Here is a 27,585-nt window from a genome sequence, read left to right on the forward strand (position 1 = left end):
GTTTGTTTAACCAGCCTTGTGGCAAAAACTTTCAATGAAGTCAGCCTTGTGACAAAAAGTTTTGATTAATCAGCCAGCCTTGTGGCAAAAGTTTCAATGAAGTCAGCCTTGTGACAAAAACTTTGATTAATCAGCCAGTATGGTGGTAAAACGGCTTGATTGATTAGCCAGCCTTGTGGCAAAAAAGTTTGATTGATTAAAAAAGTTTGATTGATTGATTGTTTGTGATGATATAGAAGAGATACTCCTATCATAGAGATGAAAAATGTCTAATCTCCTAGGGTATTTGATTTGGATATTTGGGATGCTTATAAGAAGCCCGTGGGTCCTTGTACGAAGCCCAAGAGGAGGCTATCTGAGGGTCCTTGCATTGTAAGCCCAAGAGGAGGCTATGGGAGGGACAATCCAGGGTCCTTGCATTGTAAGCCCAAGAGGAGGCTATGGGAGGGTCACTCGTTTGTACAAAGCCCAAGGGGAGGCGTGGTATAGTTGGTTTGAGCTCTTAGAGCGATTTCACCGGGAAACCATACTCTATGTCCTAACCTAAACTAGGGAGATTCTTTGCACGAAGCCCAATAGGAGGCTATGGGGAACCTAGTGCTGTACTAAGTTGAATAAGTATATAACACAATCACAAGTATGAACAAGTACGAACAAATATGAACAAGTACATGGACAATTATGAATAGTTATATGAACAGATATGAACAAGTATGAACAAGCACATATATGACAAAGTGTGTGTATATAATGGAGTTTATGAAGGAAATATACCTGTAAGCATGCTCCATTTGTATACACAGGGGGCTCGGGACTCATACTCGGGGAGAGGCCCATTTGAGTTTATTCAAAGCTAAGTAAACAGGTATTTACAAAGAGGCTTGGGACTTATACCTACATGGAGGCCCATGGTATTTTTGGGAAGATTTAAAGAAAACCTTCATTTTTTGATTAGTTATTCAAAGTTAAAAAACAAACTGATCGAAGTATGGACAAAAAAGGTGAATGTACAATGAAATACCTAATTTCATGTACAGGAATGGGACTTATACCTATGTGGAGGCCCATGTTTTATTTTATAAAACATGGTTGATTGTTTTGAAAAAAAAAGATGTGAGATTTGTTGTTTTGAAAACAGTTTTGAAAGTTTGTTTTGAAAGAAGTTTTCTGTACAAAGAAAAACTGTATAAAAAAGGAAAGGGACTTATACTCTCTAATATTCGAGAGGCCCATGTTTTATTTTCATAAAACATGGTGGATGTTTTTTGAAAAAGAGTTGAAAGATTTGTTTGTTAAAAAACTGTTTTGGAAGTAATTTGGAAAAAGTTTTCTGTTAAAAAAACTGTACAAAGAAAGACGAAAGGGACTTATACTCTCTAATATTCGAGAGGCCCCACATCGCTTTGAAAATCAATTGATCAATTAAAAAGATTTAATCAAATAGTTTCAAAAAGAAATGGTTTATCGTTTTTGAAAAGAATCGCGATCGCTCGTTTTAAAATGATTTGAATTTTGAAAGAAGTCAAATTAATCAAGATAAACAAAAAGATTGTCTTTAATTAACACTTAGATGATTAGGGTCTATTCCAAAAATATTTACAAGTGATTAAGTTTGAAAAATCAAGTGAAAAACAAAATTTAAAAGTATTAAAAAACATTTAAAACATGTCATTTTAAACTCAATTAAAAATATATTAAATGAATCTTTTTTTGTGATTTTTTTTAATATTGTCAAAATATGTATATTAAATAAAGAGTGTAAAAAAAATGAAGTGAAAATAATGAATTTTGATTGGTTAAATTAATTGGTGAAGTTTGTAAAAAATGAAAGAAAATAGGTTGCAAAAAAATTGGTTTTGTCTCCAATAGGGCTTGAACTCACGCCCTCTCTCTTACCAGCCAAAACACTTGCCAACTGAGCCACGCTTGTGGCTTGTTAAACATACGCTTCCATTTAATTATATTTTGAAATTGATGTTTGACATTTCTGAACCAAAAAACGCGCCAAGAACACAACTTCAACTGATTTTCAAAATTCTTCAAAACTGTGTTGTTTTGATCGATCAAAGGGTCTATCTCACTCGGTTTTTCACGAGGAACATGATGGTGTCCTCATAATTCATTTATTTTCACTCTAAGGGGGTCAATTTTCGCATGAACATGAAGAACCCTAAAACTGAAATTCAATGTGAAATCGTGTATGATCATGATATGATGCAATTGATTGAGGGTTATTATTCAGTGATGGTGCAGAAGCAAGATGGTAACTCATTTTTCCATTTATGATGCATGTATGATAGAGTTTGAAGTTCATGAACACTTACCTCAAAAACGGCCAAGCTGGAGATTGAATTTTGCGAAGGAGGTGTTACAGATGTTGTTGCTTGATCTGGACAGCTTCAATGAACCTTATGGAAGGTGTCTGGATGCTTGGAGTGAATTGAAAACACCTGGAGTAGTTGGAGGTACCCGATCTGCAGTTAAGCCTAAGTGTGAATCGAGCTCTATGATTTTGATGTTTCAGGTTGGTGATGATGATTGGGATAGTTCATATATGGTACATGGATGGTGTTAGAAGTGATAGTTTGGACAGAGATGAGCTAGAATGGATTTTGGCATGATAAGGTTCATTTCATGTTCATATGGAGGTGAGATGATGATTCTGAGTTTTGGGGTGATTTGGGGTGTGTGAGTGGTTCAAACACATCCCATATGATGTTTATGAGTTGCTAGAACCATCACTTTGGCCATAACTTCAAGGGTTTGGAGGTTGAGTTTTGTACCTCTTAGAAACTTAAGAAACTTGCATTCTAAGAAAGAAAGAGAAAGCCTATAATTTGTGAGACTTTGGTGTGTTTTTGAATGAGGAAATGACCTCTATTTATAGGCCAAGGTTTCTGAATGAAGAGTTTTGCAAGTTGATCAAGAATTGGTGATTTGGCACTTGGAGATAAAATGGAATCTTACCATTAAATGCATTAGGTTAAAAGTAACTAAACCATGGTTAAATCTCAAGCTTCTTATTCTCTTCCATTCTGATCTCAAATCAGAAAAATATCTTCAATTATTGCCTCTATGCATCATTATTTGGATCATTTGGCAAATTGGTTCATAACTTAGTGAAAATGGCATGAAATTCTAAGTGAAAAGTTCACTAATGTCAAAATTCAAAGCCATGGTTATACTCCATATTTTTTCATGCTCTTGGACATTTTGGAAAGCTCATGTTGCATACTTCAAAACCCTAGTTGGAAGTTTCTTCAAGACCTTTAAGGAAATGGGTGAAAAAGATCCATGAACTTTGAGAAAAATGAAGTTTTAAGTGAAGTTTTCAAAAAGTACCAACTTTGAAGCTCCATATCTCTTAAATGGTTGATCTTATGGAAAAAAATTATATGTGTCAAAGTTGTTTATTGGATCAAAATCTACAACTTTCATGTTGGAAGTTTTTTTCAGTTTGTAGGTGAAATTTTGAGTTATTCCCTTCCAAAGTTTGGAAAAAACCATGAAAAACACTTAGAAATTTTTCTAAGTATGGAAAGTCAAACTTTTGACTTTTTGATTCTTGATTGATTTTCTTGATTTTTCTTGATCAAATGACTTCTCATATCATATATTGATGATTTAAAACTTCAAAACTCATGGTTGACCAAAATTCCCCAAAAGTCAATGGTGATCTTGTACAGTTGACTTTTTCAAACGAATCGCGTTTCTGGAGATTCCAAATGAAACAGGCTATCCTCACCAAATGAATGGTATGAATGGATCACATTGAAGCATTAGAGGATATTGATCCATGGTTGGAGTTGTGGCACCATGTCCTGATTAAAAAGTCAGTTGTTCAGTGAATTAGGTCAAAAACCCTAATTGTCGACCTGATGAAATTGATGACTGTGGATCTTGAATTGAGATGCAATTTCCATGGGATATTGTCATAGGGATTATTTGAGGATGATTGAAACCTTTGATTGACTTCCTGGGGGTTTTTAGGGTTTCCCAAATGTGATCCCTGATTTCAGTCCCTGATAGTTCTAAAACCCTAATCTGATGATTTGAAATTTCACTGTTGATCATTCCTTGTGTAGGAGATGTTATGAGCCAATGGATTAGGTCAAAATGATGCACTTGGGGTCTTGAGGTCATGTCCCAAGTCATTAGATCAAATTCTGAGCAAAAGTCAGGAGTATGCTATCTTCAGTCAAAACCCTAATCTGGTTGATTCAGAGTCTCTGAGCTTGTTGAAATGAATCTCTGAGGACCAAATATTGATTGTTTATGAAAATGATTCATTTGAGATGGAGGGAGAACAAAACCCTAATTGATTTGTACTTGTACTGATGAGTGATTTCCTGATTAAACACTGCTGAGTCACAAGTAGCAAACACAAGCTATGCAATTTGTTAGAGATGCAAATGATGCATATGCAATGATATGAGGTGGTATCTTAGGTCAAAAATTGGGGTATGACAATGACCGTTGGGAACATTTAATGCTTTGCATAATCCGTACAGCATTGCATTTAATGTTTCATTCTTTTGTCAACTACCTTGAGCCCTGCTTTCGCTGTGTCTACTGACGTTGCCTTTAATAGGTTCTAACGTTCCTTTTGTCAGTCAGCGTAGCCTGCCATCTTGTACTTGCTTCTGATCTAATGTTTATGAAAAACAACGTTTGAATATCATCAGAGTCAAACAGCTTGGTGTAGAGCATCTTCTTGTCTTCTGACCTTGAAGTGCTTCTTAGCGTGATACCATGAGAACCTCAGTGCTTCTGCTTCTGATCTCAAGTTCTTCTGATGCTTCCATAGACCATGTTCTGATTCTGCTTGACCATCTTCTGATGTCTTGCCAGACCATGTTCAGATTCTGCTTGACCATCTTCTGATGTCTTGCCAGACCATGTTCTGATGTTGCATGCTGAACCTTCTGAGTCAGTGCTTCTTGCGCTGATTTTGTGCATACTCTTTATGTAATTCCTGAAATGAAAATTGCGTAGTATTAGAGTACCATATTATCTCATACAAAATTCATATACATTGTTATCATTAAAACTAAGAATATTGATTAGAACAAATCTTGTTCTAACAATCTCCCCCTTTTTGATGATGACAAAAACATATATAAATGATATGAATTTGCAATCAGAATATCAGACGGCTAAAGACATTTACACAGCTATAGCATAAGCATATAAACATAGTGTGTGAATATGTCTCCCCCTGAGATTAACAATCTCCCCCCGAAATAAATACTGGAAGAAATTTATAAATAAAGGACTTCCCTGAGTATTTTCCATTTCAGTTGAGACGATCACATGTGCTTAGATCTTCAGAACATTCATAGCTTCTGATTCTTGCTTCCATAGGACAGCTTTAGAGCTTGAATTTCTTCTTGAATCATTGTATGCTAGATTGTATCAGAACATTGTTGAATGTACCAAAGCATCATCAGAGCATCTCTACATCCTGAAATGTTACAGAACAAACTAAACGACAACAGTTAGAGCATGAATGAATCAGAACATAAAATCTGTATCAGAACATATAATATGTATCAGAGAAAAAACAATAATGTTTCAGAGCATATTTAGAACTAAAACATGCATCAGAACATATAAGGAATAAGAATGTGTTATAGCATATTCTATCATCCGAATATCAGAACATTCTTCCTTCTTGCTTCTGATTCTTGAAGCTTCACAGCACCCAACTTGCTTCAATTTTCCATGAGCTTGTTTCCATACAGACTTGCTTTTCCTCATGTCTTTGCTTATCATGTTGAGCTTTTAAGAATATCTTTAATTCCTGCAAAACACTCAAAGACATAGAACTTGCGAGTTCTGTTAGAAATGTGGAGACTTTCTCCCAGCAACTGATAAAATAAATCAGATCATTTATCACAGTTTCTCCCCCTTTTTGTCATAACATCAAAAACACAAAAGATTCAGATGAAAAACAAACAATATGAGAGAAAGAAGGATAATTTTCATTGATTTGCAAAAGAGAATTATCAAAAGGTACAAGGAAGATGCATAGAAGACAGATGCAAGAAACAAAGAAAAACAACTAAGACACAAAGGACTAAGACGACCCTAGCTTAGACATAATCTTGGCCAGCATCTCATGAATCCTAGCATTGCTCTCAGTATGTCTCTCCATGAATGAGCGGAACTCAGCATTGATGGTATCTTGCGCGTCCATACGAGAAGCTAGCTCAGCCTGATTCTTCTGAATAACCTCTAGAGTCTTCACCAGAAGAGAGGGTTCACCAGAAGAAGCTTCACAACTTCTGTCCAGAGGGACAGCATTCACAACTGCAGCTTCCATTGTTAAATCATCAACTTGATTTTCCTCAGCAGGAATATCTCCAATAGGATGATCTTCAGCATCAGCTTCTTCCATAGAAGCATCTTCTTCATATTCTAGAGCAGGAAGATCAGAATCTCCATTCTCAAGAGCTTGAAGAATGACAGCAAGATTCCTTGGAGCAGAAGGACCTTCAACTTCTGGCGGGTCAACAACTTCTGGAATGACCATATCAGGGTCTTCCTTAGAAGGATTTTTCCTCATAAAGTCAAACAATGACTTGAATTCTCCAGTCAGAACTGGATACTTAGGTCTCCAGACCATAATATCCCTGCAAGGATTATCCAGCAACTCATCAACAAACATCTTCTCCTTAAGAACTCTCCTATTTCTGATGGGATGAAAATATTTTCCATCATCAACTTCAAGAAGATATCCAGCATAACCAGGTGCAGCAGCCACTAGTCTCTTCTGAACAGCCATAGCTCTAACCTGAAAATCTTGACGAAAGCTTCTCCAAAGGTTTCTAGTAGAAACATCATCAAGGTCATTGAAGAAAGCATCTCTCAAGAGATCCAGCCTACTAACAACTTCAAGTCTGAACAACTCCAGGTAGATATGAGGTTCAGGTTCAGGAAGGTTGAAGGTGAATTTGTAGTCAGTGTAGAGGAGGCAGTATGGGTTAGATTTTCTGGTAGATAAGGGATGGGATAGAGAAGGTGGAACTGCTGTGGTTGAAGAAGATGGAATATCTATGGGGATGGTTGATGAGGATGGGATATCAGAAGGTGTTGGGGGATAGACATTTAGTGGAGAAGGGTTCAAGACAGGTGTAGAAAGAGATGGTGGGGGAGATTTGGTATGGTGAAAGTGTTGTGAGGTTCAGAAGGAGGAGGTTGAACGCTGTTTGGAGTGGGAAGAGAAGTTTGAGGCTCAGAAGGAGGTGGTTGGTATACCTTCCTGGGAAAGTTGTTAGTTCTTTCAGCACAGAAGGACTCCCTGATGCGCTGCTCTCGAAATTCCTTGGAATTTACTTTGACACGATCAAAGGTGACCCTCTGCTTCTTGGCTTACTTGGCTTCTTCTTCTTGAGCCTTTCTTTTTAGCCTTGCTTCTTGCTTCTTCTTGTCCTTCTTCTGAAGGTCAGCTAGAGAAGGAAGCACTCTTACACGAATCCATGCAGGATCAACAGAAGATTGAGTTCTAACAAAAGCTTCCAAATAATGCTTGACAGCCTTGTGAAGTTCAGCTTGGAACAAGGTAGTAAAGCCTTCAACCGGAATTCTTCTGGTTAGAATATCTAGGAAGATTACAGGAACAGAAGTTATCTCCTTGATAAGTTCCAACCTCTGCAGATCAAAACCATTGATAACATGACCTTGAATGGCTCCAAAGAACTTGGACGTTCGAATAGTCCTTAGAGAATCCATCAAATCACTTTCTATCAGAATGTCAGAAATCATTTTGGCTAAAGGAATAGCATTTCTTGGAAGATGAGGATACTATCACGTTTTTCATCTCTTGACTCTTCAATAGACATCTTCAGATTCTGAAAAAGAATGTTGAAGATGTAGATGTTTAGTTCAATTCTTCTTCCAATGCAGAAAAGAGTATATTTATGATCAGGACTAATGTAAAAGGAGGAGAACGATCTTCTTCTATGATGGAGAGATCCCAGAATAATCTCAGCCCAGACTTGATAGAATGCCCTCAATGTACCAGTTTTATGAGATTCAAGACCAGTAGCATAAGATATTTGTCTTTCAACCTATAGCAAACTAACTCTTGCATGAAGAGGATCAGTGCATCCTTCTTCATCATCCAGGTTGTACAGCTTCCTTATCAACTTCTCAGTTATCACAACTTCATGCCCTAACACGAAAGAGATGATTGCAGTTGGAGTAACCGTTGCATGAACCCAGAAATCTTTCACAAGAGCCGGATAAATTGGTCCAACCAATCTATCAAGGTAGTTTGACCAGCCTTGTGCCATTGTCTTTGCCTCAGGTTTGAAACCATGTGCTTTCAGATTTTCAAAATCCACTGAGGATTCACAAAGAACTTCCATTTCAGATGTAGGAATGGAACATGTCTTCAATTGAGCATACCCATGCTTGCTGAAAACCAGATGAGTAGAAGATACTTCTGCTTGGCTTGAAGAACTTTATGAAGGATTCATGGTGAAATGCTAAGTTGTAGACACAAGCTAGGGTTTATGCGTTGAATGCAAAAAGAGAATGAAGAGAGAGAGAGTGAAAAAGATGAAATGAAGATGAAATGAAGATGAAGAGGAGTATTTAAAAAGTTGAATAAAAGAAAATAAATGCAATATGGTTTAAATGAAATGATTACAGAAAAACATGACATCAATTTGCATTTAATGAGAAATGACGTTAGGAGAGATAAAGTGACAAAATGAAATGATTTGCACAGTTACCTAGGGCGGCGTCTCCTCAACTGCACACATGCTTGTCCAAAAATAGTGAACACGTGTTCATTTTCTGGAAAACTGGTGACAGCTGTTTTACTTTAAAAGAGATTCTGAATCCACTTAGATAATGAAACGTTAGTAATAACAGAATTAGAAATTCTAATTGATCATTTTCAGAACTTCTTATAACAACATAATCCCAACACATTTCAGAACTTAGTCATACATAAGACCTTCTCATCTTCTCATTCTGGGCATAAATCCATACTGATATTCTTCAGAATGAACTTAAACCTATCTTCGGCAAGGGGTTTTGTAAAGATATCAGCCCATTGATGGTCTGTATCCACAAAGTTTAAAGAGAGAACACCCTTCTGAACATAGTCCCTGATGAAATGATGTTTAATCTCAATATGTTTAGCTTTGGAATGTAAGATAGGATTCTTAGATAAACATATGGCAGAGGTATTATCACAGAAAAAAGGAATGTTACTCTCATATATTTGATAATCTTCTAGCTGACTCTTCATCCAGAGCATTTGTGTGCTACAACCAGCAGCAGCAGCAACATATTCTGCTTCTGTTGTTGAGAGGGCAATGGTAGCTTGCTTCTTGCTGTACCAGGAGATCAAGTGACTTCCAAGAAATTGACAACTTCCAGAAGTACTTTTCCTTTCAATTCTATCTCCAGCATAGTCAGCATCACAAAATCCTACTAAGTTGTATTCTTTAGATCTTCTGTAGACTAAACCAACATTAGTAGTACCTTTCAGATACCTCAGAATTCTCTTAACAGCAGTTAAGTGAGATTCTCTAGGATCTGATTAGAATCTAGCGCACAAACAAACACTGAATAAAATGTCAGGTCTAGAAGCAGTTAAATATAGAAGAGATCCAATCATACCTCTGTACAACTTCTGATCTACCTTCTTACTTACCTCATCCTTACCTAGAACACACGTTGGATGCATAAGAGTTTTGGCTTCTTTGCTTTCAGAAAGATTAAACTTCTTCAGAAGTTCTTTCACGTACTTCGTTTGATGAACATAAGTTCCATCAGAAGTTTGATTGATTTGAATCCCAAGAAAATACTTGAGTTCTCCCATCATACTCAAATTCAGCCTGCATAGACTTAGCAAACTCCTTTCCAAGTGAAGCATTAGATGTTCCAAAGATAATATCATCAACATAAATTTGACAAATTAAAATGTCATTCTTAGACGTTTTACAGAAAAGGGTCGTATCCACTTGTCCTCTACTGAAACCATTGTTTAGAAGGAAAGAACTTAATATCTCATACCAAGCTCTAGGAGCTTGCTTCAATCCATACAATGATTTCTTAAGTTTGAAAACATGTTCTGGAGACTTAGAGTCTTTAAAACCAGGAGGTTGGTGGACATAGACTTCCTCATCTATATAGCCATTTAAGAAGGCACTCTTAACATCCATCTGATACAGAGTGATGTTATGTTGAGTGGAAAAAGAAATTAATAAGCGAATAGATTCTAACCTGGCCACTGGTGCAAAGGTTTCTGTATAGTCAATACCTTCTTGCTGACTATAACCCTGAGCCACCAATCTGGCTTTGTTTCTTACCACTTCTCCCTTCTCACTAAGCTTGTTTCTAAAAACCCACTTTGTACCAATGATGTTGAATCCTCTTGGTCTAGGAACCAAATCCCATACATTATTCCTTGTAAACTGATTTAGTTCTTCTTGCATAGCAATTATCCAGTCTGGATCTTCTAGAGCTTGTTCAACAGAAGTTGGCTCGATCAAAGAAACAAGACCTAATTGACATTCTGCATTGTTCTTAAGGAATGCTCTTGTTTTGATAGGATCATCTTTCTTTCCAAGGATCACATCTTCTGAGTGAGCTGAGGTGAGTCTAGAAGATCTTCTGACTGTTGGCTCTTCAAAAATTCTGAGATTCTCTAAAGATGCAGCAACTTGATCTTCTGATCCTTTGCTTTTGAGACTTTCAGCTTCTGAAACTTTGCTTCTTGGTTCTTCAGCTTCTGATATATCAATATCTATATCTTCAAAATTCTCAAACTGCTTTGGCTTTTCAAGACCAAGCTTATCATCAAATCTGATATTGATTGATTCTTCTACAACCAATGTTTTAGTATTGTATACTCTGAAGCCTTTAGAGCGTTCAGAATATCCAAGAAGGAAACATTTTTGTGCCTTAGAATCAAACTTACCAAGATGATCTTTAGTATTCAGAATAAAACAAACACATCCAAAAGGATGAAAATATGAAATGTTGGGCTTTATGTTCTTCCACAATTCATAAGGAGTCTTATTTAGAATAGGTCTTATAGAGATTCTATTCTAAATATAACATGCAGTGTTTATTGCTTCTGCCCAGAAGTGCTTAGCCATATTGGTTTCATTGATCATGGTTCAAGCCATTTCTTGTAGAGTCCTATTCTTTCGCTCTACAACTCCATTTTGCTATGGAGTTCTAGGGCAAGAGAAATCATGGGTAATACCATTTTCTTTGAAGAACTCCTCAAAGAATCTGTTCTCAAATTCACCACCATGATCACTTCTGACCTTTATGATTTTGACCTTTATGAGTGCAGAATTCAAAGAACACTGGATGAGACTCATCCTTGTGTTTTAAGAACTTTACCCATGTCCAACGGCTATAATCATCTATGATGACTAATCTATATTTCTTCCCTCTGACAGATGCTGTTTTGACTGGGCCAAACAGATCAATGTGCAGAAGTTCTAACGGCCTAGAGGAAGAGACAACATTCTTAGATTTGAATGCAGGTTTGGAGAACTTTCCCTTCTGACATGCTTCACAAAGAGCATCTGATTTGTATTTCAAATTTGGGAGTCCTCTGACCAGAATTAGTTTGTTAATCTGAGAAATCTTTCTCAAACTAGCATGTCCTAATCTTCTGTGCCAGACCCATTGCTCTTCAGAAACAGACATAAGGCAAGTCACCTTCTGCTTCTCAAGATCAGAAAGATCAATCTTATAAATGTTGTTCTTTCTCTTGCCTATAAATAGGATTGAGCCATCCTTCTGACTTACAACCTTGCAAGACTTTTGATTGAAGATTATATCATAACCATTGTCACTTAATTGACTTATGGACAATAAGTTATGCGTTAATCCTTCTACAAGAAGTACATTAGTTATGGAAGGAGAGTTACCAATACTTATAGTTCCAGAGCCAATAATCTTGCCCTTCTGATCTCCTCCAAACTTGACTTCTCCACCAGACTTAAGCACCAGGTCTTGGAACATAGACCTTCTTCCCGTCATGTGTCGCGAGCACCCAGAGTCCAGGTACCATGAAACTTTGTGCTTTGTCTTCTTTGCTGCCAAGGATATCTGCAACAGAAATTATCTTCTCCTTAGGTACCCACAATTTCTTGGGTCCTTTCTTGTTAGTTTTCCTCAAGTTCTGATTGAACTTGGGTTTAGCATAATAATTAACAGGAGTGACAGCATGATATTCTCTAGGTTTGGCAGCATGATATCTTTTAGGTTGTGTCACATGCTTCTTGGTGTGTGTAGTGTTAAAGCTCTGTGCATGTGAAGTGAGCCTAATATCATGTGAGTGGCCATATTTGAACTATTCATACAACGGTTTGTATGTGATTTTCAAATCATCTACAGGTTCAAATTTACGTGGGATATCACCCTCATAGCCAACGCCAATCCTTTTGTTTCCAGAAACTCCATATATCATAGAAGCAAGGTGACTTCTACCAATACTTCTAGGTAGAAACTTTATGAAGCTCGAGTCATATTCTTTCAGAATATGATTGAGGCTAGGAATGGATTTTTCTGATTCAGAAGGAGATCCAATGTCTTTGGATAATTTTAGAACTTTTTCCTTCAGTTCAGAATTTTCCACTTCCAGCTTCTTAGTTTCAAATTCAAATAGCTTTTTCAGCTTTTTGTATTTGATACTAAGATGAGCCTTGAGTTCCATAAGTTCAGTTAAACTGGAAACTAACTCTTCTCTAGATAGTTCAGAAAATACCTCTTCAGAATCTGATTCTGATGTAGATTATGATCCATCATCCACTGTGGCCATCAGTGCAAGGTTTGCTTCCTCGCCTTCAGAGTCTGATTCTGATTCTGATTCAGAATCATCCCATGTTGCCATAAGACCCTTCTTCTTATGAAACTTCTTCTTGGGATTCTCCTTCTGAAGTTTTGGACATTCATTCTTGAAGTTTAGGCTCATTGCACTCATAGCAGATGACCTTCTTCTTGTCAGATCTTCTGCCTCCAGAAGATTCTCCTCTTTCAGACTTCTTTGAACTTCTGAAGTTTTTGAACTTCCTTTGCTTGCTCTTCCAGAGTTGGTTTACCCTTCTGGAGATCATGGACAATTCATCTTCTTCTTCTGATTCTGATTCTTCAGAATCTTCTTCTTCAGCCTGAAAAGCGTTAGTGCATTTTTTATAATTAGATTTTAATGCAATAGACTTACCTTTCTTCTGAGGTTCATTTGCGTCAAGCTCAATTTCACGACTCCTCAGGGCGTTGATCAGCTCTTCCAAAGAGACTTCATTCAGATTCTTTGATATCTTGAATGCAGTCACCATTGGATCCCACCTTCTGGGCAAGCTTCTGATGATCTTCTTTACATGATCAGCCTTGGTGTAGCCTTTGTCCAGAAATCTTAATCCAGCAGTTAGCGTTTGAAATCTTGAGAACATCTTCTCAATGTTTTCATCATCCTCCATCTTGAAGGTTTCATATTTCTGGACTAAGGCAAGAGCTTTGGTCTCCTTGGCTTGAGCATTTCCATCATGGGTCATTTTCAATGACTCATATATATCATAAGCAGTTTCCCTGTTAGATATCTTCTCATACTCAGCATGAGAGATAGCATTCAGCAAAACAGTCCTACATTTATGATGATTTTTTATTAACTTCTTTTGATCATCATTCATTTCTTGTCTTGTAAGCCTTACGCCAGTAGCTTTCACTGGATGTTTGTAACCATCCATCAGAAGATCCCATAAGTCATCATCTAGACCAAGGAAGTAACTTTCAAGTTTATCTTTCCAGTATTCAAAGTTTTCACCATCAAATATTGGTGGTCTAGTATAATCATTGTTACCATTTCCATTGTGTTGCTCAGCAGAGCCAGATGTAGATGTATTTGTTGGATCTTCACCAGCCATCTTGTACTGAAGCGTTTTTCTCTTCATGAATCTTTTCTAAACACGATTAAGTGCTTGCACCTTAGAACCGGCGCTCTGATGCCAATTGAAGGATAGAAAAACATTTAGAAAGGGGGGTTTGAATAAGTGTAGCTTTAAAACTTGTAAGATAAAAACTATTTTCACAATGATTTTTATCTTAGTTCGTTGTTAACTAAACTACTCCAGTCCACCCCCTTGGAGTGATTTACCTCACCTGAGGATTTAATCCACTAATCACACAAGATTACAATGGTTTTCCACTTAGACAACTTCTAAGTCTTCTAGAGTATACTGATCACAACCTGATCACTCTAGGAACAAAGTGCTTAGATAACCTCTAAGACTTTCTAGAGTATACTGATCAACAACCTGATCACTCTAGTTCTTACAACTTAATGTAAACAATTTCGTTTAAGAGTTACAATGCTTCTTATAAAGCTATTATCACAACTAAGATTTTCTCTTAAGTTTAAGCTTAATCTCACTAATATATTACAACAGCATTGTAGTGAGGTTGATGATAAAGTTTGAGAGCTTTTTGAATTTGACAGTGTTTCTGTATATTTGCGCAAGTGTTGTGTTCAGCTTCTCATCAAAACTTCAATATATAGGCATTTGAGAAGATGACCGTTGGGAGCATTTAATGCTTTGCGTAATCCGTACAGCATTGCATTTAATGTTTCACTCTTTTGTCAACTACCTCGAGCCTTGCTTTCGCTGTGTCTACTGACGTTGCCTTTAATAGGTTCTAACGTTCCTTTTGTCAGTCAGCGTAGCCTGCCATCTTGTACTTGCTTCTGATCTGATGTTTGTGAAAAACAACGTTTGAGTATCATCAGAGTCAAACAGCTTGGTGCAGAGCATCTTCTTGTCTTCTGACCTTGAAGTGCTTCTTAGTGTGATACCATGAGAACTTCAGTGCTTCTGCTTCTGATCTCAAGTTCTTCTGATGCTTCCATAGACCATGTTCTGATTTTGCTTGACCATCTTCTGATGTCTTGCCAGACCATGTTCTGATGTTGCATGCTGAACCTTCTGAGTCAGTGCTTCTTGCGCTGATTTTGTGCATACTCTTTATGTAATTCCTGAAATGAAAATTGCGTAGTATTAGAGTACCACATTATCTCATACAAAATTCATATACATTGTTATCATCAAAACTAAGAATATTGATCAGAACAAATCTTGTTCTAACAGTTGTGGCGTGAAAATCATGTGGCAACTAAATTTGTGGCGTGAAATTCATGTGGCAACTAAATTATATTTAACTTTTTTTATGTGTAGGATGATTATCAGGCATTGCTTGTACAATTTCTGACTGTTAATCCTCAGTATACTCCAAGACCGGGAGAGCCGCTTCATCCGGATGTGGATTTTTATCTTTGGAGTAAAGTCATTGGCGGCAAGGGGCCTAACGGGTGGTTTTTTGGTGGTGGAAATTTGGCAGGCACCTTGAGACCTGATGATAGAACTCTATATCAAAGAGTTCTCGACGGGGAAGGAGGTTCACGTCCTGTAATTTTAATAGATGAACAAAGAGAAACCGTAAGACAATTGGCGGTAAATGAGGTGAGGCGTGAGGCGGCAGAACGTGAAGCGGCATTGAAAGCTCAAATGGAGGCCCAAATGATGGCAATGCGGAATGAGCATCAGCGGGAAATGGAGGTCATGGCGAAAAGACAATCGGATATGGAGGCACAAATGCGACAATTTATGCAATCCTTTGATGGAAACCAAAATATGGGCGGTTCTGCGCCGACTGATCAAGAAAATCTAAATGAGGATGAGTTTCCCGACCCGGACTGATTGTTGATTTAGTTTAGTTTTTATTTTGTTGTTACTTTTGATTTTGAATTTGTGTAAACTATTAATTAAATTATAATTACATTATTTAGTAATATTAGATTTATAATTTTAGTTTCTTAATTTTAGTATATTTAGTTTATTGAATTAATATATAAATTTTATAAAATTTAATATATTTAGTTTATTAATTTAAATATATATATATATATATATATATATATATATATATATATATATATATATATATATATATATATATATATATATATATATATATATATATATATAAATATATTTGATTTTTTGCAAAAAAAAAAAAAAATAGTGACGTGATTTCCATGTCACTAAGTAGTGACATGAAAATCACGTCGCAACATTACATATTAAATGCGCTATTCCATTCACTCCTAGACAATTTTAGTGACGTGATTTACATGTCACTACTTAGTGACATGAAAATCACGTCGCAACTAAAGATGCTTTTTCTGACCCTAAACACTGTTACGCCTGCTCTGACTGACTTTGCTTAATCTATGGTACAAATGTTGCGACGTGATTTTTACTTCACTAAATAGTGAAGTGAAAATCACGTCACTAAAGTTGCCACCTTGCCTCCTACGACGTAAATGGACACGTCGCAAATATTGGTTTGTGATGTGTTTTTTTGGATTGTGGCGTGAAATTCACGTCACTACTGAGACTTTTTTTTGTAGTGCGAGCCTAACCAAAATTATGATACTATTTATTGTGACGTTAGGAGAGTGTTAGAAGTGTCAATAAATTAAACATTCAGGATTATAGAGATCTCGACACTACACATTCAACCAAAAATTAAGATTATGAGACCATGTGTTTTTTCTCTTATATATCTAATATTTTCTTAATATTTAATTGATATAAATCTTAATGATTCAATCTTTTATATATATATATATATATATATATATATATATATATATATATATATATATATATATATATATATATATATCCTTTAAATAAATCCGATTTTTTTTTTGTTTTTAAATTTGATTTCTTCACTGGCAATATTTGATATTATTTTGTCGGTCATCTTAGTGTGATATTATTTGATATCATATATTGTTGGAATATTTGTTCCATTTAGACTTAAAAACGAGTTCTGATGGATTGCATAGTCAATAAATAATGTATACGTCATTATTACAAATCTAAAAAAAAATGAATATTCCAGATATTTAAATTTTGTCTATATAAAATGTTTTATATTTTAACTACATCATCAGTATAAAATATTTTTGTAAATGATTTATAAGATAAAACTTAAATATTTAAATAAAAATTTAATGATTAAATTTGTTGACAGGATAAAATATTCTTATACAAGTACCATTATACATATTGATTAAATATTTAGTAAATTTTTGTTGATTTGTCACGCATATTAATTAATTTTGTATTGTAATTTTTTTTATTTGTCACGTTTCGTGTGATATTTTTTTTTGAGAAAAAAAGATATATATTGACAGTGTAAAATATTTGTACAATGTCAATCAATCACAATCATGTATTTAATTAAAATATAATTTTAATTTAAAAAAACTAATATGATATGACAAATATAAGAATTTTAATTGGTTGTATGTATAAAATTAGTTTATACTGTCAATGTATTATCAATATAATAAATATTTATTTTTTTCAAGTAAAAAATATTTATTTTTTTCAAGTAAAAAATATCAATAATTCACCAGGCAAAATCACTTATTTGATTCCCACATACATCTCTATCAAGCCTGCTTATTGAAAACCATTGATGTTAAGAACCCACATGCCATAATTGATTGCATTTGCTGAATAGAAAATCATTTTGTTCGAAGTAGATCACGGTCAATGATAACCATAATTGATTGGCCATTCTTTCTTAACGGGAAGATCTTCTTCCTTTCATTTCTTAAAAAATAGAATTTTATTATACCTCCATTTTAGAATGAGTATCGTTTAAAGTTTTTGAACACAAATTAAGAAATACAATAATGTTATCATAATACATAAATTGGAAAAATCGTAATCATTATTACATTAAAAAGTGAAAATTATAAAATAATTTCTTTTTAAAACGACACTCATTTTGAGATGGAAGGAGTATTAATATTTTGAGTAGACAAAAAAAATCTAATGAGTAGGGATTACAATATATAGGTCTGGCAAGAATACTTTAGTATTTGTCCTCATATTTGCAGTTTGAAAAAATCTCCGTACTCAAACTCATATCTACGTAAGCATTAACATTTATACTCATACTCGTATTTAATGAGTATCTAAGTATCTATATTTGTATCTGATTACTTGTATTTCTAATAAAAAAATATAGATTAAGTGTAATTTATCATGTTATTTTAAATTTTTAATAATATTTAAAAAATTCAAAAATATTATTGTTGACTTAAGAAATATTAAAACAAATTATTAAAATGCATATAAATTAATAGAGATATAGTTAATAAAATTGATATATATATATATATATATATATATATATATATATATATATATATATATATATATATATATATATATATATATATATATATATATATATATATTGTACGGGGCGAGGTGAGTATTAATGTACTCGTACCCCGTCCATATCTGTTTATTTTTGTGGGTAATTACCCGGTTCATATTCATATCCGTTTTACGGATTTTTACTCTATCTATTATGAGTAATTTTTTGGAATACTTATTGGAGATGAATACAATTCTCATCCCTAAGAAATTCTTTTTTAACAAGCAATAAGATGATTCAAATAAATCGAATATTAGAGATACTCTAACTCGAAAAATAGAAAAAACGACTCTCCCTAAAAACAATTTATGGAGAAGAGAACCATTCAAAATTCAAAAAAATACAATGAGGGGTTATTTTACAATTATACCTTAACCACCTCTAAGACTTTTTTTTTTTTTTGGTACAAACCACCTCTAAGACTTTAATTGATATATTTTTACGGTAAAAAATTTTACACCATTAATATATTATAATCATTCAAATATATTATTTTAAAAGAAATTTTAATTATTTTAAACTAATCAACGGTTGTGATTAGCTGATCTTATAAAAAAATTTACACAGTCCCATGGTGTATTTCTGTTAAAATCAAATCTAAATAGATACATTTATACATAGACATTAATCATTCCATTTCTTTTTTAGATCATTGTATCTCCGATTTGAAGGATCACATGAAGCAATCCTTAAACTATAATCCATTTCAAATTCATTGACATTATATAACACTCTAACATACATTTCTACGTCAGCCATGCCACAACACGTTGGTTAATTAATTTGGTATTCTCTTTACAGAGTGTATTTACAATCTTATGGTCAAGTTTATCGCAACACGTTTAAAGTGTTTGCGTGAGAGGAATCATGATGTCTAATTCAAAAAACTCAACAGAAAAATAAGAAAAGTCTTCAACAAAGCTGCACAATTGGTTCAATGATAAATAGTAATAATGAATGAGGAGAATTCTTCACGTGGAGGTCCATGTATATCCTTAAAGTCACGTACATACATGCACTCTTTTCTTGGTTAATCAATTCTAGCACCTGGACCTGCCACCTCAGTCCTCACTGTTTTTTTCTTACATTTTGTTTTGCAGCGTTTTATATTGCTTTGGCAAGGAAAGTGCCCCTAAATTTAAAATTATATTTTAAGGAGTCTTGGTTTGGTCCTCTTTGTATTCTTCTTTTGTTTTTAATTAAATATCTCCTTTCCGTTTAAAAAATAATAATATTATTTTGGCAAGGTTAGATCTTATGTCAGAGGTCTGCAATAAAATATGAAAGAAAAAAAATGAAAATGACATGGTAATAACATTTTACAGGTCTTCTTTCTGGAAGATGTTACGAAGGATGATATTGTTTGAAGAGAGCGGGATGAGTTATATAGTGTTAAAATTGGATATAAATTTTAGTGGCAGAAGGTGTATCATCTCAAAAATAGGAGTATGGGTGGGGAATGGGGGAGTCTTTGAAAAATTAAAATCCCGTCAAAGACAAAGCATTTGATATGACGCTTATGTCGGGGCTTCCTTCCTACTATGAAAAACCTCCGACACCACTATGTTCCTTGTTCCGCCAGTTGTCAATTGTGTAATGCGGAAGTGGAGGATGAGTGACACATTCTATTTGATTGCGCGTTAACTAATAATTGTTGGAGTGTTGCAGGCATTAACCATATCATTAGATCGCTGATTGCTACGTTTAATAACGTGCGGGATATAATCCAAGATATTTGTTGTAAGGAAGATACTAAAGACGTAGGAAAAGTGGCGGTTTATGACTTGTGTGTTGTGGAATAATAGGAATAATTGGATCTGGAATGAGGATCCAAAAGATAATAACCATTTAGACGCGCAAGGATGCCATATGTGGCAAGAGTGGTTCTTGGCCCAAGGGTCAAAGGATAACGACACTAATAGAATCCACTACCTGAATGCTTGGCAACCACCTCAACCAGGATGGTTGAAGTGCAATATGGATGCAGGGTTGAATGAGAATCTTGGCACGACTAATGGAAGGTTGTGTGTTAGAGATGGCGGGGGGAGATTTGTTGTGGCGGGTACATCGTGGAATAGTGGAAGATTCTCTATTGTTGAATCATAGGCAATTGCTTTGAAGGAACAAATCCAAGGAGCAATCAACTTAAACTTGAAGCACATAGTTTTTTAAGTGACTCCCAATTAGTGGTTCAAGCAACTCATGCTACTTCGTCTGGTAATTCTGAATATAGTATAATTATTAATAGTATATCGAATCTCCTAGTTTCTCGAAATGAATTTGAGGTCAAGTTTGTTAAGCGTGAAGCTAATTGTGTTGCTCATAGTCTTGCTAAGTGGGTCAATTCTAGGTCTCGACGCGTGGTTCTATATTTGATTCCTCCTTGTATTGAAAGATATTTGTTTAATGAAATGAATTGATTTTGTTCTTGTAAAAAAAGCTTCAAAACATGTGTTACTATATTTTAAGTTCAATTCATCCCCACTAATTTAACGAAATTAAAAGTAAAGGGATAATCTCATAAATTCCCTTCAAAATACTTTGAAAATTATAAATCGGACATTCAAATCAAGCATATCGATCAATGATGATTTATAAAATAGAATTTTTCTTACTTATTTTTCGTACAATAGAGAAATAAAATAATGGCTTAGATATAATTTGTACCTCTTAAAACGTGTTAATTTTTGTGTAATTTTCAGTTTGCAAAATATCTCTGGTTATAGAAAAATACGTGTCAGATTTCTTTCTTCTGATTTCAATCTAAACATTGCATTAGCTAGGTTGCACACTCCTCTGTCCACATGCTTTTTGGGCCCACACGTCCCTAGTTTGAACTCAGACATGTGCAACTACTGATTTTTCTTTTTGCCATTTATTAGAGAAATCTTCCCGCTATCCCTTATTTTATACTTGGTACCCTTCATACTTCAACAATACCGATGTTGCTCTTGTAAAAATTTAAGCCAAAAATCCAGACAAAATATCTGGTAGTTTAATAAAAAAACTTTGTACATAGGAAAAAAAATCTGGTATTGTATATGAAATATCCAATGCACCGTATATTTCAAAATGTGATTGCACCGAATATTTTGTATGGTTTAGAATGAATTCAAAGTTGTATAAATAGAGGTCAAGTGGTGTTATTAACAATAACATCTTATAGTGACTTTTCTTCAGTTTTTGTCTAAGGCAGTAGTGTAATTCAACAGAGCAAAAACTCCCATAGAGTTTCAGCTTCTAGAAGACAGCGCATGTCTTGCCGCCTTGATATCCAAGTTGAATGAATTGTTGCCCGACACGGATCAGAGAATGGTCAGTAAGATTGAGCTTTGTGAAGACTTGATTGATACTGATAGAAGGGTAAAATACAACCTTATTAAGTTGAAGACCGGTGAAGATTTGAAAGCTATGTGGAGATAATGAATGTTATCATCTGTGGGCGTTGAGCATCATCTACACCATGTGGAGGCGATGAAGGCGGCTCACGTCATCAGAAGATATCCCAACATCAGTATGAGGAGATCCATCATGTGATGATCCAACATGAGAACGTACAACATCATATACGCGCTGCCTAGGTGGGATTATGTGAGGGTGTTATATAGTAAGGTACCAATCTAAATACCCATCCACACACTTCATAGGGAGCTGAACCTCCAGTGCACTATCTCTAATGGCGCCTGTAGACCTCATGATGTTACCAAGAAACCAATTATCAATGCCCTCGGATGGAATAGTATGGACTGATCATGGAATTTCCTGGACATATCCAAACTGGCGCAAACATCTCTATGGTAAATGTCTCCATTAACGCATCCTATTACAGATATCCATTAAAAGTATAGTATTGTCAAACTCCTCATCCACTCGATGGCTAATGTATGGTTTCCAGATGACATCGTCTACAGTCAGCGCATCAATTCTCCTCCTATACTCCACAACATCCCACGGGTGTGCATGTATTTCCCTCAATCTCTTGGCTCGTGGGGACCCTACAGTGGTAACAATAACTCGCCTGTCACAAATGGACGGGAAATACTCGTATATGCAACACTGCACAATAATAAAGACTAAGATGACCATAAAATATTGTCATAAATAGAACTAACATAATAATAAATAATAATTTAGTTACACCTAAAATAAACTCATGTAACTTGCAAGTTGTCTGGTCTCAAAAACAGTCACATCTCCAAGGACATCATATAGAATTATCAATACAACACACCCTCATACCCAACTACAATGCCCAAGGCTTCTAAACACATACATATAAATAAGATGTACATATAGAATTATCTTAGAATTATTCGCTAAGATAGTACATCCTATAAGATGTAGCATGTATACCCTAGCGGTTGCCTCATACATACCCTAATGCCCTAGCTCTCCATACCTATCCCGCAGTCAAGATAGGTGAAAGTGAGCACCCCTCATAAATCTAATATCCTTTATCACATATGCCTCTGTAAACCCTAAGTATTGTACAATTGTCATGTGTGCGGTCTCTTGACTAATGATAATGGTGGTGAAGAAACTACCTACCATTGGAATATGGAACATACATGAGACATCATCCAATGTAATCATCATCTCACCAAATGGAAGATGGAATGAAGATGTCTCCTTGTTCCACCGTTCAACAAAGGTTGTCAATAGTTGATCGTTGAGCATGGTAAGCGAACAGTCCACCACTGGAAGGAGACTGTAACATCCCATTTTCAAATTATTCATTTTATCGAATTATTTATGAATTATTGCGAATTATATATGTTGTTGTGTGTTTTGAATTATTTATGGTTTAGGTTAATTAAAATAAGTAGGTGCTAGAGAAATTAGTAGAATTATTTAGAACTAATTTTAGATTTAATAATAAGAGTATTTATTTAATTAGGTGAATATATTGGAATAATAAAATAATAATGAAAATAAGGTGTGTAGAGGAATTAAGGTTACACTGGTAAATTGTGAGGATAAGTTGTGGGTAATGAAGAGAAAACATACACTACAATAAATAACGTTTTTATGACGAAGCTTTCACCGCATACAATAAAAAACTACCGGTACATGTGACTGGAGTGGCTTGTTTTATTTTAAATAATAATAATAAGGCTTAAATGCACTTTTGGTCCCTGTAAGTTAGCGAGTTTTTTATTTTCGTCCCTGTAAAAAAAATTTTTTGGGTTTGAGTCTCTATATCTTACTTTTTGCTTGCAGTTTAGTCCCTAAATCCAAAATCCGCAGGAAAATCTGCAGGTTTCCTGCAAATTTTTCTACGGATTTCGATTTTAGGGACTAATACGAACGCGCAAGTGAAATATAGGGACTCAGTCCCAAAAAAAAAGATACAGGGACTAAATTCAAAAACTAGCTAACTTACAAGGACAAAGGAACTATTTAAGCCTAATAATAAATTTATTACCTCGGATTTAATTAAAACCAACATAAATTAAAACCAACATAAATATATGCTTAGGGTTTTAGGTTTGATTCCCGTCTCCTACCTTTTAACATTTTATATGGAACCAAAAATGCGCATTTATTTATTTTTAGATTTTACGACGAATATGTTATCTCGGTTTTCTGTAAAACCGAGATAAAAACTCACTAATTTTTATTCTTTTTGCAACCAAAAATATGCTTTTATTTTTTATAGATTTTATTACGGCTATGTTACCTCGTTGTTTTAGATTAATCGCGATAAATACTCTTTATATTTTTTTTATTCCCTTAGTGTCTACCTAATTCAATTTTCGAGCCCTAACAAGATAACACTACTTCTCCAGCCAATAAAAGAACACTACTTCTCTAGATAATGAAAAAACTCTCTCACCATTAATCTAAAAAAGATTCTCTGTGGTATGTTATTATTGTTCTTGTTCTTGTTGTTCTCCATTATTGTTATTGTTGTTGTTCTTGTTGTTGTTGTTCTCCATTATTGGTGTTCTTGTTTTTTCTTGTTCTCCATTATTCTTGTTCATGTTGTTCTAGTTATTGTTGTTGTTCTCCATTACTGTTGTTCTTGTTGTTTTTGTTCTACATTATTGTTGTTCTTGTTGTTGTTGAGAAGCGTTATCTTATGGATTGGAGTTGGTCCTCTTCTCTATGTTCATTTCTTATTCAAATTTTATGACAATAGCTTTGGGTTATTTTAGGTTTTGGTGTTTTGGATGGTTATGCAAACGCCTGTTTTTATAAGAAATCTTAATTAACGTACAAACTTCCTTAAAGACTATGCATCAAGAATATGGGAAAGACAACAAGATAATTTATTGTAAGTTATAGTTTCTATGCTTTAGATTTTGTGTATGAAGAATTAGTATGACAATAACTTGTAACCAACCAAGTTGTCTACCAGTTGATCAATGTTTAGAAATGGGTATGAATTCTTAAGGCTTGCCTTCTTAAGGTTTGTATCATTAACACAAATTCTCTACTTTCATGACGCCTTTTTAACTATAACAACATTGGACAACCACTAAGTTCATTTCAGTTCCAAAATAAATCTGGCTTGAAAGAGTCCTCAAACAATACTCTTGGTAGCCTTGGCTATTTCTGGGGATTGGCATCTTCTCTTTTAGACTACATATTAGAAAGAGGGATTGATGTTCAACTGATGACACACCATGTTGGTGTCGATAATATACATCTTATCCGGGTAAGCAGTAAAGATATTGACATTGGCCTTGAGCTACTTAATAATGTCACTTTCCACGAAAGTAGGGAGGTCGATTGGTAACTTTACTGTTTTTGCCGAATTTTTATCAAGCTAGAAGGCCATGAATTCCCCATCTAGAATAAACCTTGGGATCTTAATTCTTGTCTTATTAGGTAAGTCACTTTTATCATCCATTATGGTTTCATCCAAATGCTAGAAATTTATGATGTTGATGTCCATTTGGTTCTTAAATAAAATAGTGGATTCTTTCACCTTCCTCTCTTATCAAACGGTCGTCGGTGCAGGATATTTTAGTATTATTTCATGTATATAAATGGATCTTACCATGTAAGTATGTAAGGTTACCGACTCATCATAAATGTTGTGGTATTTTATCTTCAGGTGGTCGGTAGAAGCAATGATATCGATATCTACAAAGAAGGGTTTTCCAAGGATGTATTTGTAGACACTTTTGCAGGGTACCTCCAAGAACTGTGTATCTAGAATTCTATCATCTCTTCCTTCTCCAAATGAGACCATCAATAATATGTTTCCCCAAGGGTGTGTTATAGAGTCACTAAAATCTTGTACGTTGGTGCTGCTGTAAGATAGTAATTTCCCTCTTTTTAACCCCATTTCTTCAAATAGACCAACATACATATTGTTCATAAGCTTCACCCATCAATTAGGATTCTTGATACTTTGTGATTGGTTACCTTGGATGTTGCAATCATTGGTAGTAATTGTTAGAATAAGTTTTGGTTCTACAATATATCTATGAGTTTTGATGATAACAATGAGTATGTTTGTATGAACAATTTTGGTACTTTAACGTTTGTTATTTTTGAGAATTTAACAAACAGGTTTTGATCTGATTCAAGGCGCTGCCATATCATTAGAAGAATCCTTGTTACATTTCTGCGCTACATATGTTCTGCTGAATAGTAGCAAAACACTTCAAAAGGCTCTGAAGTATGTGACTTTGATACACTATCTGAAGAAAGCAAGTGCTAAAGATCTGAAGACAAAGTTTCTAAGGAACAGTCTAGATGCTGAAGAGTTTTGTTTCTAAAGATAAAGGGTACTGAAGACCAAGTGGAGAAGACTCGGAAGACGTGGTTCTGAAGACTCTGAAGACTTGAAGCTCTGAAGACCCCAGGCTTATTTTCTGTCTTCTAACTCATTCTCAACAAAGCCTCTGAAGTTAGAGAAGAATAGAAGATAACATTTACGTAGTACATAGTACGTGGTACAAAATGTATGTTTCACTCCACTTCCATGAAAGGACGGGCGTGTCGTACGATCTTGTCCCCCACTATGTTTAAGTTGTCAACTTTCTGGAAGTTTCATATTTTCTCTTCAACGGATATATTATTATATTTGGCTATAAATAGGCTTGAAGACTGAAGAGGAAAAGATGATAATTCACTATTATTATTATTACACTCTCAAAAGACTGTTCATATGCTTTTCATTTCTCTTAAGTATAGAATCTGAATTTACTATTTACTCCAGCTTGTGTAGAAGCATTTATTTTAAACAAATTTTCTTTCAAACTGTAGTTTGATCTTTTCCTTAAGAGACTAGTTGGTGAGATTTCTTAAGAAGTCTAAGATTAGTGTGTCTTAGAGGTTGTACATTAGTCACTTGCAGTTAGGCAGTGCATTGTAATAATTTTGAGATTATTGGATTAACACCTTGTTGATAAGGCAAAATCACCTTGGCGGGTGGACTAGATTAGCTTGATATTTTTCAAGTGAACTAGTATAAACATACCTACCTTGTTCTTTCCTTCTTGCATATTTATCTTTATTAACAAGAATCAACTTCATTTTAAAGGGAAAAGTTTTGGTATTAAAACCTTATCCAAACCCCCCATTTCTAGTGTTTTTCACACCTTCAGTAACTCGTTATGGATATCTCCTACCTTTTCATTGTCTCAAAACCCTAGGATAAGTCTTTTATCTCCCAATTTCCCCCTTTTCATACTTCTCCTCCGATCCCGGGGCCTATCTCTTGACTTATTTCTTTAGATTGTATAATCCTTCGATTATCCAAGAGATGACGAGAAGTGATAAAGTAAAATAGTTTGAAGTTAGTATAATGGTACTTTGATAAACGATGGATTGAATTGCTTTGGAATTAGCCATTGTTGACACTTATGCAAACATGGAATAATTGATCGGTGGTTTTTACACGTTTATTTACCGTTAATTTTAGTCATCTTTTCTTTATATTGTCAAGCGTTTTACTTCATTCTTCTACATTTTATGCTTTGGTTGTGTATTTACTGTTTGCAGGCTCAAAGGAATAAATCGAGACAAATCAATGCAAAAAAGTACAAAAAGGGGAGTTTCGAAGGAAGTGAAAAATCATGCTACATGAAGCTTGACATGACCACTTCTGTCACCTGAAACTGGTCGTGTTAGGATGAATCGTGGCCAAGAAAATTCAACAGAGATGAAAGTCAGGGGGCTGATACGGCCCGTGTTAGCAAGTGTGAGATCTGGAAATTTTCAGCATGTTTTTCATCGTGACAGGCGTGTAGTATTTTGATCATAACTAGAGCTTCGTAACTCTGAATGACGCGGTTCCGGTGGCAAAATTTTGCTAACGAAAAGGGATACAACTTTGATGTTGAA

Source organism: Vicia villosa, linkage group LG7 (assembly GCF_029867415.1).
Source record: "Vicia villosa cultivar HV-30 ecotype Madison, WI linkage group LG7, Vvil1.0, whole genome shotgun sequence".
Lineage (NCBI taxonomy): Eukaryota > Viridiplantae > Streptophyta > Magnoliopsida > Fabales > Fabaceae > Vicia > Vicia villosa.